Source organism: Periplaneta americana, chromosome 3 (assembly GCF_040183065.1).
Source record: "Periplaneta americana isolate PAMFEO1 chromosome 3, P.americana_PAMFEO1_priV1, whole genome shotgun sequence".
Classification (NCBI taxonomy): Eukaryota; Metazoa; Arthropoda; class Insecta; order Blattodea; family Blattidae; genus Periplaneta; species Periplaneta americana.
In genome coordinates, this window is record NC_091119.1 from 49,873,329 (window position 1) to 49,885,418 (window position 12,090).

Consider the following 12,090-nt stretch of genomic DNA (forward strand, 5'->3'; position numbering starts at 1 on the left):
CTGAATAATAACAGGCATTTCTCATATTTATTCTGCGTTTAATTTCCTCCCGAGTGTCATTTATATTTGTTATGTTGCTCCAAGATATTTTAATTTAATTTTTCCACCTCTTCGATGTGGAGTAACGGCTAGCGCGTCTGGCAGCGAAACCAGGTGGCCCAGGCTCGATTCCCGGTCGGGGCAATTTACCTGGTCGAGGTTTTTCCCGGGGTTTTCCTTCAACCAAATATGAGCAAATGATGGGTAACTTTCGGTTTTGGACCCCGGACTCATTTCACCGGCATTATCACCTTCATCTCTTTCAGACGCTAAGTAACTCCGTCTTAAAATCAATCCTGGAAAGACACAAGCAATTATATTAGGACACAAACGGCAAACCGACGCTGTAAAACACCTCGACATTTCCCCTGTTAAAGTAAGTACAGTGCATATCCCTTTCAGTTCTTCAGTAAAAAATCTTGGCATTCACATGGATAATAATCTCAACTGGGACATGCAAATCACAGAAACCTGCAGAAAAGTATATTCTATTATCCATGTGCTAAAAAGGATAAATGTTCATCTCCCCTCTTGCTTAAAAAAGTCCCTTGTGCAGACACTTGCATTTCCCTATTTCGACTATGCGGACATTTTACTGACTGACCTCTCCAGCGACAACAAAATGAAACTTCAACGTGCTCATAATTTGTGTGTACGTTTTGTAAGCAATGTTCGTAAATATGATCATATTACCCCATTCCTGGAAGCAATAGGTTGGCTTAAACTAGATAAGAAAAGAAATTTACATTCACTTCTCTTTCTCTTCGAAATCTTGAACTCTTCTATTCCTTCGTACCTGTCGTCTCGCTTCACTTACCTTTCTTCCCACAATAATCTGAACACACGCTCTCTTCATGAAACAATACTAACAATACCATCCCATCGCACCTCCTCATACTCATCTTCTTTCACAATAGCCCTGCCAAGACTCTGGAATTCGCTACCTGCTAGCATCAGGGACTGTCGAAATAAAATTGAATTCAAACGAAAACTTACTAGGCACTTGATCAGTAATTGATTACTTGTAAATAGTTTCTTTAATCTATGACAAAATATTTCAATATTCAGTAATTTCATCACTATACAATTTTGTTATTCTAGATTTAATTTGTAATTCAGTAAATATAAAATATTATTTGTTTCTCTATGATAAATTATCTAGCTTTAATTATTCAGGTAATCTTTTCGTACTTTGATTTTATTGAAATTGTAAATTTAATACTAACTGTAATATTATTTGTAATTGTAATTGTAAATTTAATACTAATTGTAATTTTATTGTTGATATTGTAGTTGGAATCTCCTGGTAGAGGGGCAGAGAAGGCCTGACGGCCTTATCTCTACCAGGTTAAATAAATAAATACTACTACTACTAACCTAAGCTGTTGATAAAGCGTCGTAAAATAACCTACTAACCATCCACCTCTTCGAAGAATAAATCTCCAATTTTTATACTTTCATGTTTTACAATATTCTGGTCACGAAACATAATCATATACTTTGTCTTTTCTGGATTTACTTCCAAACCTATCGCTTTACTTGCTTGAAGTAAAATTCCAGCGTGTTCTCTAATCGTGTGTTGATTTTCTCCTAACATATTCACGCCATCCGCATAGACAAGAAGATGATTTAACCCGTTTAATTCCAAACCCTGTCTGTAATCTTGAACTTTCCTAATGGCATATTCTAGGACGTCATTAGAAAGTAAAGGTGATAGTACATCTCCTTTCTTTAGTCCGCAGTGAATTGGAAAAGCATAAAATAGAAATTGGCCTATACGGATTCTGTAAGTTTCCAATAGGAGGCAGTTAATAAATAGTACATTATGAAACGAGCCTATAATGGTAGTAATTAAGACGCGAGTATGTTTATGAAACGAGCGCAAGCGAGTTTCATAATTTTCATACGAGCGTCTTAATTACCATTGTAGTCAAGTTCCATATGACTTTTTATGTTCGACCACATTAATTTTTTCTGGTAATTGGTGAAATGAATTTGCCGGAATGTGCTTTGTGAAAGGCTGGAAGATGACGGTGAATTGATGTTCATTGTTTGTGTGTTGTTTTTTTCGACTGAGTTTAATATTGTCTAATCTCGCGCTAGTTGTCTTTCGATTGCATACTTACTTACTTACAAATGGCTTTTAAGGAACCCGAAGGTTCATTGCCGCCCTCACATAAGCCCGCCAGCGGTCCCTATCCTGTGCAAGATTAATCCAGTCTCTATCATCATACCCCACCTCCCTCAAATCCATTTTAATATTATCCTCCCATCTACGTCTCGGCCTCCCTAAAGGTCTTTTTCCTTCCGGTCTCCCAACTAACACTCTATATGCATATCCGAGAATAATCGATACTTGCGCTTTCATATTGCTACAATGGTATTTTCTGATTGGTGGAACACCTGAACTTTAATGAATGGGTGTACTTTAATGAGGTTCATTAAAGGGCTGCTACCAGGTGTATAATTACTATATTTCGGCATGGTCGGGATAATATTCCCGGATAGTAATAATCGTAACAATGTGTCAGTAACGGTAGACTAGGAAACTGTCACAATAGCTGCCGCAAATGAAAGTCCGATTCATTTAGTGGAAAGCCGTCAGGTAACTGAGCCGCGGAATGTGTCCATAGAGGCTTGTAGGATATAAAAGTTTCAAACGGTGAGGTCGGGCCCGATCGGATATCGTGTCCTTCATGTAAAGTGTCGGTTTTTGACGGCTCCGTGTAATGCACATCGACAGCTTTCCGATAACTCCCAACGTTGAGGGATTTAATTACGCACGTCAAAAGTCTCAAAACCCGAACACCACGCTCCACTCGCCGGCCTCGCACACTAACGTTCATATAGCAACCGCAGCCATGGAGCGCCTCGCCGCGCCGCGCCGTCTGTGTTTTGTTTGCGAGAAATATCTAAGGTGAGACCATGTGTGTGCAGGGCTGTCGAAGTGTCCATCTGTATGCCGACAGCTCTGTACAACTTCAATTACTGCGAATAAAGAGCAAGATTTTCCACCATTTCATTTTGATTCCATTGAATCACAAAAATTGGTGTAATGAAATTGACAGGTACTTCATAAAAATCTGACACATTCAAAGAGTTTAGCTATTCTACCATGTTACGAATAATATTATCGTTTAGTCACCAGCGTAGTTCAGTTGACAGGCGCGTTTACATGGAGATCAGGAGCTGCGCTCAGTCGTGCGTGGGTTGGATTCCCAGTTTATCACATTATCTGGTAGATTATTATTTATAATATGTTATTTTACGACGCTTTATCAACATCTTAGGTTATTTAGCGTCTGAATGAGATGGTGATAATGCCTGTGAGATGAGTCCGGGGTCCAGCACCGAAAGTACCCAGCATTTGCGCATATTGGGTTGAGGAACCCGGAAAAAACCTCAACGAGGTAACTTGCCCCGATCGGGAATCGAACTCGGGCCACCTGATTTCGCGGTCATACGCGCTGGTAGAGTATTATGATATATCGAAGTATATATCGTCGTTGTTCTGGCAATAACTCCTATGTGACATATTTATCGATTTTCAGATTTTTGCTCTATTAAATAAAATAATGATATGTAATTATATTTTTTTCCTTTCGAAAATGTAAGAATTCACAATCTCCTATGCACTACTGCAATAGAAGAATTAATGTGTTTTCTCTTCCTATTGAAACATTTCATATTTTACACATAGGAGTTACTGCAGGAACAACGACGATATGAAGTTTCCGTACTGGAATTCTGTGTTTCCATGTGGTGAAGAATGGGTAGAACGGAGAAAAATTCTCTCCGGCACCAGGATTCGAATCCGGGTTTTCAGCTCTACGTGCTCACGCTTTATTCACTAAGTCACATTGGATTCGAATTTCTATGCCGGACTGAATTCTTCTCAGTTTAAGGTCTACCTCTCTGTTCCCTTTGCTGGTGTCATTGTCACAGTATATGTGACAAATAGCGCATCAATTGCTGTATCTGTTTCAATAAATATTACCATGCAATCGTGCTTTTTTCTATAAATGGCCCCAGGGAATGTAATATTCGGAGAAACATTCTCAAATCTCCACACTCTACCCTTCATTGCACTGATTAATCTTCCTTCAACTGAAATAAGCATTCTCAATGAATGTGTGCTGAAGTTAGGTCTCGAAACTAGAGCAGTAATTATGAAATTCACTCGGTATGGAGATTCATTAAGGGGCCATCGCGTAAAACACGTTCAAATCCGTTCGGTTTTCGTGTGGCCAGCTCCGCATAAAGGGAAAGGGGACAATGGATGCATCCTAATGGAGGATAAGAGTACATTAAGGATCACGGAGATCACAATAGGGCTTTGCACAAGCACAGAGCCCTCTCTATGCGGTAATTATGCACTCATCTGTGCTTTCTGGTTAACATTGTGTTTGGTGCTAACAATGAATATTACTCCCGTGTTCATGAATGTATATACAGAAAGTCTATAAATTATACACACTTAAAATTGTTGTGAAAATTTTTTTATGAATTATACAATAGGCCTACTTGTGATAGTCATTCAAATCGAGTGTAATTAAGTAATAAAGTAATTGTGTGTTACAAGAGCAGTTGAGACAGATACCTTACTACGGGCACATCACTTTATTTTTACTAACATTTTTAACATTAACCTGGCTATACTCGGAAACACTGTTGCCCCCTTCCATTACAGGAGTTTGGTGCTACTAGTGCAATATGTAAACAAATCATTTTACTAGGTATAGGAGGAGAGAAAAGTAGTGTATCCATTTATGTTGTAGGGAATTACGATATTACGATTTTCAGTTTGATCATCACTTTACGGAATTTATCAAAATACAGTGGAGTAGTAACATTTTTTTCAAAAACTCAACTTTTCAGGCGGCTATGTTCGTTATGTAATGTCTACTTTATTTAGCATATTAATTATTGATGTTATCATACAATAAAAAGAGTGCATTTAAATTGAGGGGGTCATAAGTAAAGGGCTGTAAGTGCTCTTAAGTTACTTTTGAGAAAATGGGGTTTAAATATTTAAGCTTTCGTAAAATCGGTGAAATTTGTTATTTAAATTTTAATGTGTGATGCGATTAAAATATCCCTTTGCTACTAAAATTTTAGATACTTTTGCTTACACTGGAAGCACTTAACTCATGTTATTACAAATGTCACTAGCATTCCTTTGCTTCTAGCCACCTCAATTCAAAAAAAGCTAATCTGAATTTTTAAACAAGTTGCTGAAAATGGTTGCCGTTCATTACAATGCAGGCTTCAATTCAGTACGCATATTATTAAAAACATTTTGAAACATATTCTCTGAAATTGAATTTATCGTTTCTTGAATATATTTTTTTAGTACGATAGTATTAATATAGGTTCTTTCTTCTATAGAAAAAGCAATCATATTTATGAAACACACTATACACTGCAGTGTTTACTTCATTGCTTGAAGACTTCGAACGCAACAGCGGCCGTAAGTTTGTGTGTCTGACGGGAGCAAGGACATTAGTGAAGGGGTGAGAGTGAAGTACATTCAGAAATGCAGGTACAATAAAAATGCAAGTAAAAATAAAATGATGTCCCTGTAGAATAATACCGGACAGCTGTACACTAGCCGCATTGACTGAGTGCGAAATATCGCGGACCTGACATCTAGCGGAGCGGCGTGGAATTTTGTCCACAAATACAAATATTAACATAGCGAGATTCGGACTATTGTGTAAAACATGAGTTACTAATGTGGAATAATATGTGAAACACTTAAGAAATGTTGAATAGTATTTAATGGAAAATTATTACCTTATATCAGAGCTGCATGTTATGAGAATATTGCATACTTCATATTACTTTCCGTAATTAATATTGTTATATATTATTTTTTCTTTGCTTTAGTGAGACAAAATCAGTTCTGACATTAGGAATGAAATTACAATAATGCTCTATATACGCATTGCTGACAACTGCAAAGATAAAAATGGTAGTATTCTAACGCCGGTTCCTACGTGGGCGACAGCAGCGACGCGACACAAGCGGACGGAGCGACCCAGCGATACGCTTGTGTCGCAATTATTTATGTAGGTTATTGTGTTCTACGTGGACTGACGATGCGGGCGACACCGGCGATCATATTCAAAACTATTTCACCATGATCTCCAAGGAGAAAAGACGTAACTTAATACTTTTAGACAGTTCGGTGCTAACGTATGCATATTTAAAAAGGAAGAGTGAACGACGTCAAACAAACATTATTTATAAAGAACGTCCAATTTATGGCGAGTTTCATCACCTTTATAGAAGATTGCGGCAGTATCCGGAATTGTTTCGTAATTACACGAGAATGACAATAGAAACATTCGATTACATTGTCAGTGTTCTAAAAAATGGTTTTACTTTGAGGACAACCAACTTTCAAAGGCCAATATCATTGGAGGAACGGCTTATTGTTACTCTGAGGTAAGCATCATTAAATTTATTATTTTTCAGTCATCAAACATGATTTTTTTACTTATGTAAAGAAAATACAATTATTATTGAGTAAATAGAAATTGTATAACATCAAAGATGGTGGAAGGTACATAAATAGTTCAATCTTGGTTAAAATTTAGTGTACAAATTTTATGTGCTCTCGGATTTTTACATCTTTGCACGCTTACTGTATTTACACAAAAGGTTGTAAAAGTTACAAATAACAGGGTGTTGTTACTCGCTTAATGGGCTTTTTAATGCCAAGTTTGTTAATTAAACGGATTAACTAGTACGTCGGTCACAGTCAGTGATTACTGATCCTGTTCGACGTTGACTTCATACTCGTAGTTGTATTGATTGAAACATGAAGGTACGTAACTGCTTGAAGATGAATGTGAAGCTGAAGACTGTCCTGGTGAAGGCATTGGTGAAGGTGTAGCACTATCTAATTCCTGTATAACCAAATCTTGGATCTTGCTTCGAAGTTTCAGTTTTTTTATGGGGTTCATAGTTTTAAAGTAAGGAAGAAGTGACTTAAAAAAATTAAGATCATCATCGTCTGGGTCTTTGAGTAGTTCAAGTTTCAAGTCCTCTTTCTTCAATAATTCACATTCAAAAGTAGAGAGTGAACTTTGTTTCTGCTTGTTTTTTTGAGGGCGGACTGTTTGTGGTGCGACATGTACAGTAGTATCACTTTTACGCTGTTTTGGAGTAGGTGGTGCTAGAATGTCGGATGTAATGTTGGCAAGCACTGATTCAGAGATGACATTATCTTCCGTTTCCTCATGTCCCTCATCCAGTAGAGTATCGTCAAGAGAGGAGGTCGAGTCTTCCACAGTTTGCAAATTGGAGCTAGTTGATCGAGGCTGAGCCATATCTTTCAAAAAAAGCATCGACTGGAAATAGGGCCATTTTCCGTTGTAGACAGGAGCCGAATCAGCTGAATCCCCAGACTTTGGAATGGGTACTTTCTTGTACTCCCTGTTAAATGTATCTCTCAAATTTTTCCATTTTTTCTTCACGGCGGCTGCAGCTGAAAAAAGAAAGTTTTCTTTTATTTGCCATTTTCAGAAGTTTAAGTTGTTAAAAACGAATTACAGAACTGTGAAATCGTACAAAATTACTTAAGACATTCTCAAAGATATGTGCTAAAGTTAGTGTGATAAGGCAGTTTGTAACATTATTTAAATTGTAAAACTGATAGTTACTAAAATTACAGTAACAAAATTTTTGTGCATAAAAATTACATTTATAATCGGCCTCCTTTGTTATAATGATATAATGGTTATTTCCAGGTATCTGGTCACAGGAATGCAATTCAAGCAGTTGGCATATTCTTTCCGGATATCAAAAACAGCAGTTAGCACCATGATCGTTGATATTTGCAAGTCCATCTGGTTAAACTTGCATCCAATTTATATGCCAGTACCGACTCAGAAGACTTTGAAGAAAAATGGTGAAGAATTTGGTAAGAAATGGGGTTTTCCAAACTGTGTGGGTGCTCTCGATGGAAAACATATTCGAATCAAACGGCCCAATAATTCGCAAAACATGTATAGGAACTACAAAGGTTTTTATTCAACAAACATGTTAACTGTGACTGATGCAAATTACAAGTTTGTTGTAGTTGATATTGGTGGCTATGGCAAAGACAGCGATGGTGGAATGTTTGCTGCCTCGGCCTTAAGTGAACAACTTGAATCAAAAACATTAAATCTGCCGCGCCCACAAAAACTGCCAAACTCAGAAATTGAAGCACCATTTGTTATAATTGCAGACGAAGGCTTTCCTCTACGACCATATCTCTTACGACCTTTCCCAAGAAACCAATTAGTAGAGGGTGGTGAGAAAGATGTTTTCAATTATCGATTGGCCAGGGCTCGATGGTTGTTGAGTGTTCTTATGGAAGTCTCCTATCAAAATTCAATATATTATCATTCCCTATTGCAACCGACATTCACAACACTATACATATAGTCCAAGCCATGACCCTTCTTCACAACATTATCAGAGACCGAGATGGGTTTACGGATGAAGAAATTTCTACATTCATTAACCCTTCGTTACTCGCATTAAATTTCGTAACGCCAGTACTCACCTGGATTACAATGGTAATCCACATTTGTTTTTGTTTGCAGACATGGTTTAAACATTGCAATTAGATTTAAATGTTAAGAAATATATTGTTTTCAGTTATTACAGTAATGAGAATGGATATGTTGCGCATAACGGAACGTATTAAATATAAATATTAATAATGAAACGTATTATAGTACACAAATTGCATTCAAGTGACATGTTTACATAATGTTTCCACACTGGACGTGTCTATGAGTCATAATTTATTGTTGCACCATAGTTATGAGTTAGTTCACTATCATCATAATTATGTAGGTTATCTAGAATTGTTGCTCATTCGCTGTTTGAAGGTCACCCGATCTCTTGATGTAAACTCTCCCACAGGAAACGCAAGTTCACTACTGCTGACCTTTGTTACGTCATATTTGATAACTAAATACCTCACTCAGGGGTGTAGCAATGAAAAAATTCAGGGATGTAACAATCATTCACACTTAACATATAATATTTTACAGATGTTTTTGCAGTTCAGATTTAACGCACATGATAGCCTAATCTACATCTGATTCAATTATCTAAGTAGGCCTACGCATTTCTTCCATACAGTTCAAACAAATTACATGTTTAGTAAGTCAAAGAAAATAGAGGCCAGCGTCGTGAATTTCTGCTTACATCATAGGCTGAGCATAACTGTTCCAGGACATTCACAGCACATTTAGTTCTATTATAAAATGATATTATTTCATGTTTCTAGCTGCCTCCCGTTTCCTCATCCATTGCCTTATCATAATGCATGGTTGATATTGCTAACAGTGTTTTTTTTCTTTGGTACATACGAAATAATTGTGCAGCGTTCATTGAATCCAAACAATGTACTGTTAACTTGCCTGTCTTAGTAGTTGTGAAATGAGGAGGGATTTCTCTTTTGTTTTCTGTCTATGTTCCTACAAGTGTAATTTTGTCATTTTCTAGAAGATCTAAACACAGAGGTATGCTCATGAAACAGTTATCGGTGGTCACATTTCTTCCTGTTCCTTTGATGGGATGAACCAGCCTCTTCACCACTGCATGTGCACTGTTACTTCGGTGAAATGGACAGTCTGGTTGAATACCAGCATAAATTTCCAAGTTATGAGTGTAATATGTTTTCACATCCATCTTAGCAAAAATTTTGATCCAACATTTTGTTGGTTTAGTAGGTATATACTCTTCATGGGACATCGTCCTCTGAATGCAACCAACTGCTCGTCTATAGTTACATATTCGCTTGGACTACAGCACTTTTGTGAGTTCTGAACAAATAACTCTAATACTTCACGTATAGCAGCCAATTCATAAATTTCTTTCCTTTCCTTTTGTCATAAATGTTATCAAAGAGTAGACATCGTAACAAAAATTAGAATCTATTGTAGGTCATTGTCAGGTAAATTGACTCTATTCCTGTGCTATTTTTATCCCATAGTTCTCTTACGTTCAGTCTTCCCGATTTCAAGGCGTCAGCAAAATACAAAATACCCAAGAGTGCCTCAATTTCTACGTCATTTGTTAATTTGCAATCTCTGTCACGTCCGTAATTACGCTTCACTTTTTCAATACAAATATTAGTACCCTTACAATTACATTGATTATTATCTGATCAATAAAGCAGTCAAAACTCTCTGTGTGGGTCCGCGCAATTCTTGCAGCCCTTTTAGGGCTCGATAAATGAATCACTATATTTTGTGCTCGTCTTCTCCCTCGTTGAGCTACTGGTTCTTCCTGCGAAATTGTAGTCTTTTTTCTATCCGTATAGCAGTTTCCATCATTTATAGACATTAGTCTTTCATCATCACCACCACCATGATCATCATCATCATCATCATCATCACCATCATCATCATCATTGTCTTGTTCTGAATTAGAATCGTGAACTTAATTCTAAAGATCTCCCCTGTTGCTTTCATCATCACTGTCATTTCCAATGCCATCATCCATATCTTCATCCAGCCATTTGCAAATGTTGTTTGTAGTTTCCGTACCCATTGGAGCAAACTGCGAAGAGGATGGAACGATGTCACACATTTTTTCATAAACTTACTGCATTGCATCACTTATAACCATATTAAAAACTATTTCACTTACCTGAACAAAAAACTGACGTCAGTACTCGCGTGGATTACAATGGTAATCCACTCGGAAAAATTGTGCATCACTTTATAAAACTTCGTATAACTTTCCAAAGGGTTGCGACAAATACGTCTAAACACCAGTAATGCCTCACTTAGACTGTGACGAGAAATTGCATTGACGCTCAACTACGCAGTGCTGCAGGCAGTGACGTAATAGAGGATTAAATATCAGTGGATTACTATTGTAATCCACGCGAGTACTGAAGGGTTAATGTTGAACGTGATCCACAAACTGCTATGGCAACTTCAAGAAAACACAATAGCATGAAGAAACGTGCTAAGGAAATTCGAGAGCTGTTTTCCTCATACTTCATCAAAAATCTCCTCCCTCATCAACAGCCAGCGTGAGAATTACACTAGTGGATGACTGTTGGGTAAACATTAAACATTCAGTGACTGTTGTGTGCGCAATGTGAGTAAAGACCCTAGTTTCAAATATTGTAATGCAGAATTGTTGTAAATAAAACCATATAAGATTAACCATATTTGCAGTATTTATTAAGTTTCCGGTAAAATTGTACTGTATGAGTATGACTGTTATACTACGACAACCAAAGTAAACATAAACTTGTACTAACTTAACCTTACTTTTGTAAGACAATAATTAAAGGTTACTTACTGGATTCATGAACTTCTTCTGCTACTTTATTCCACAATCGTTCATTCATCAACTTATTATGGTAATGCATATGACGCATATTCCACAATGATGGGTACTTTTGCACCATTGAAATAATTTCTTCAACAGACATAATGATTACTCATGAAGTCACACAAACCGGAACTGTATTACACTGTTTTCTCAAGTCCCATCTACCGGCCAACAGCTGACATCGGTGGCGCCGTCAGCATCGCTGGCGCATCACCGTACTACGTGGGCGACACGGGCGACACGAACGACAGGAGCGACGCGACTCGAGCGGACGAAGCGACCAAAGACAAACTGATTTGAATTTTCAAAATACGCTCGCATCGCCCGCTCATGTCGCGTCGCTATGTTCGGCCACATTGAACGCTCCCATGCATTGCCATTGGTTTGTAATTTCGTCGCTCATGTCGCGTCGCTGCGGTCGCCCACGTAGGACCCGGCGTAATGCTTGTAATAATTAGTAAAGGCATGTGGACAACAATAAAACTTAATTTGCTAAAACCTTAAAATTTCCAATTTATTTTAACTTCTATTCATGTATTAGGCTTAAATAAAAAAGCTAATTTTTATTGTTCTATCAACACAAAGACAATGTCATTAGGCCTAATAACGAATATTGTTGACTCACGTTTTATGAACTGTGTGAAATCGAAAGTAAGATCTGGAGCAATTTGTAATGCTGTAATTGTAACA

General features: G+C 37.3%; 1 long non-coding RNA gene across 1 annotated transcript; it reads right to left on the reverse strand.

Moving 5' to 3' along the window:
- Window positions 1-7,013: 7,013 nt before the first annotated feature.
- Window positions 7,014-11,498, reverse strand: LOC138697102 (uncharacterized). The gene is made up of 2 exons (XR_011331517.1): window positions 11,368-11,498; window positions 7,014-7,534 (listed from the first exon to the last, which is right to left on the reverse strand). It is a non-coding gene; the product is annotated as an uncharacterized lncRNA (long non-coding RNA).
- Between the last annotated feature and the right edge of the window lie 592 nt (window positions 11,499-12,090).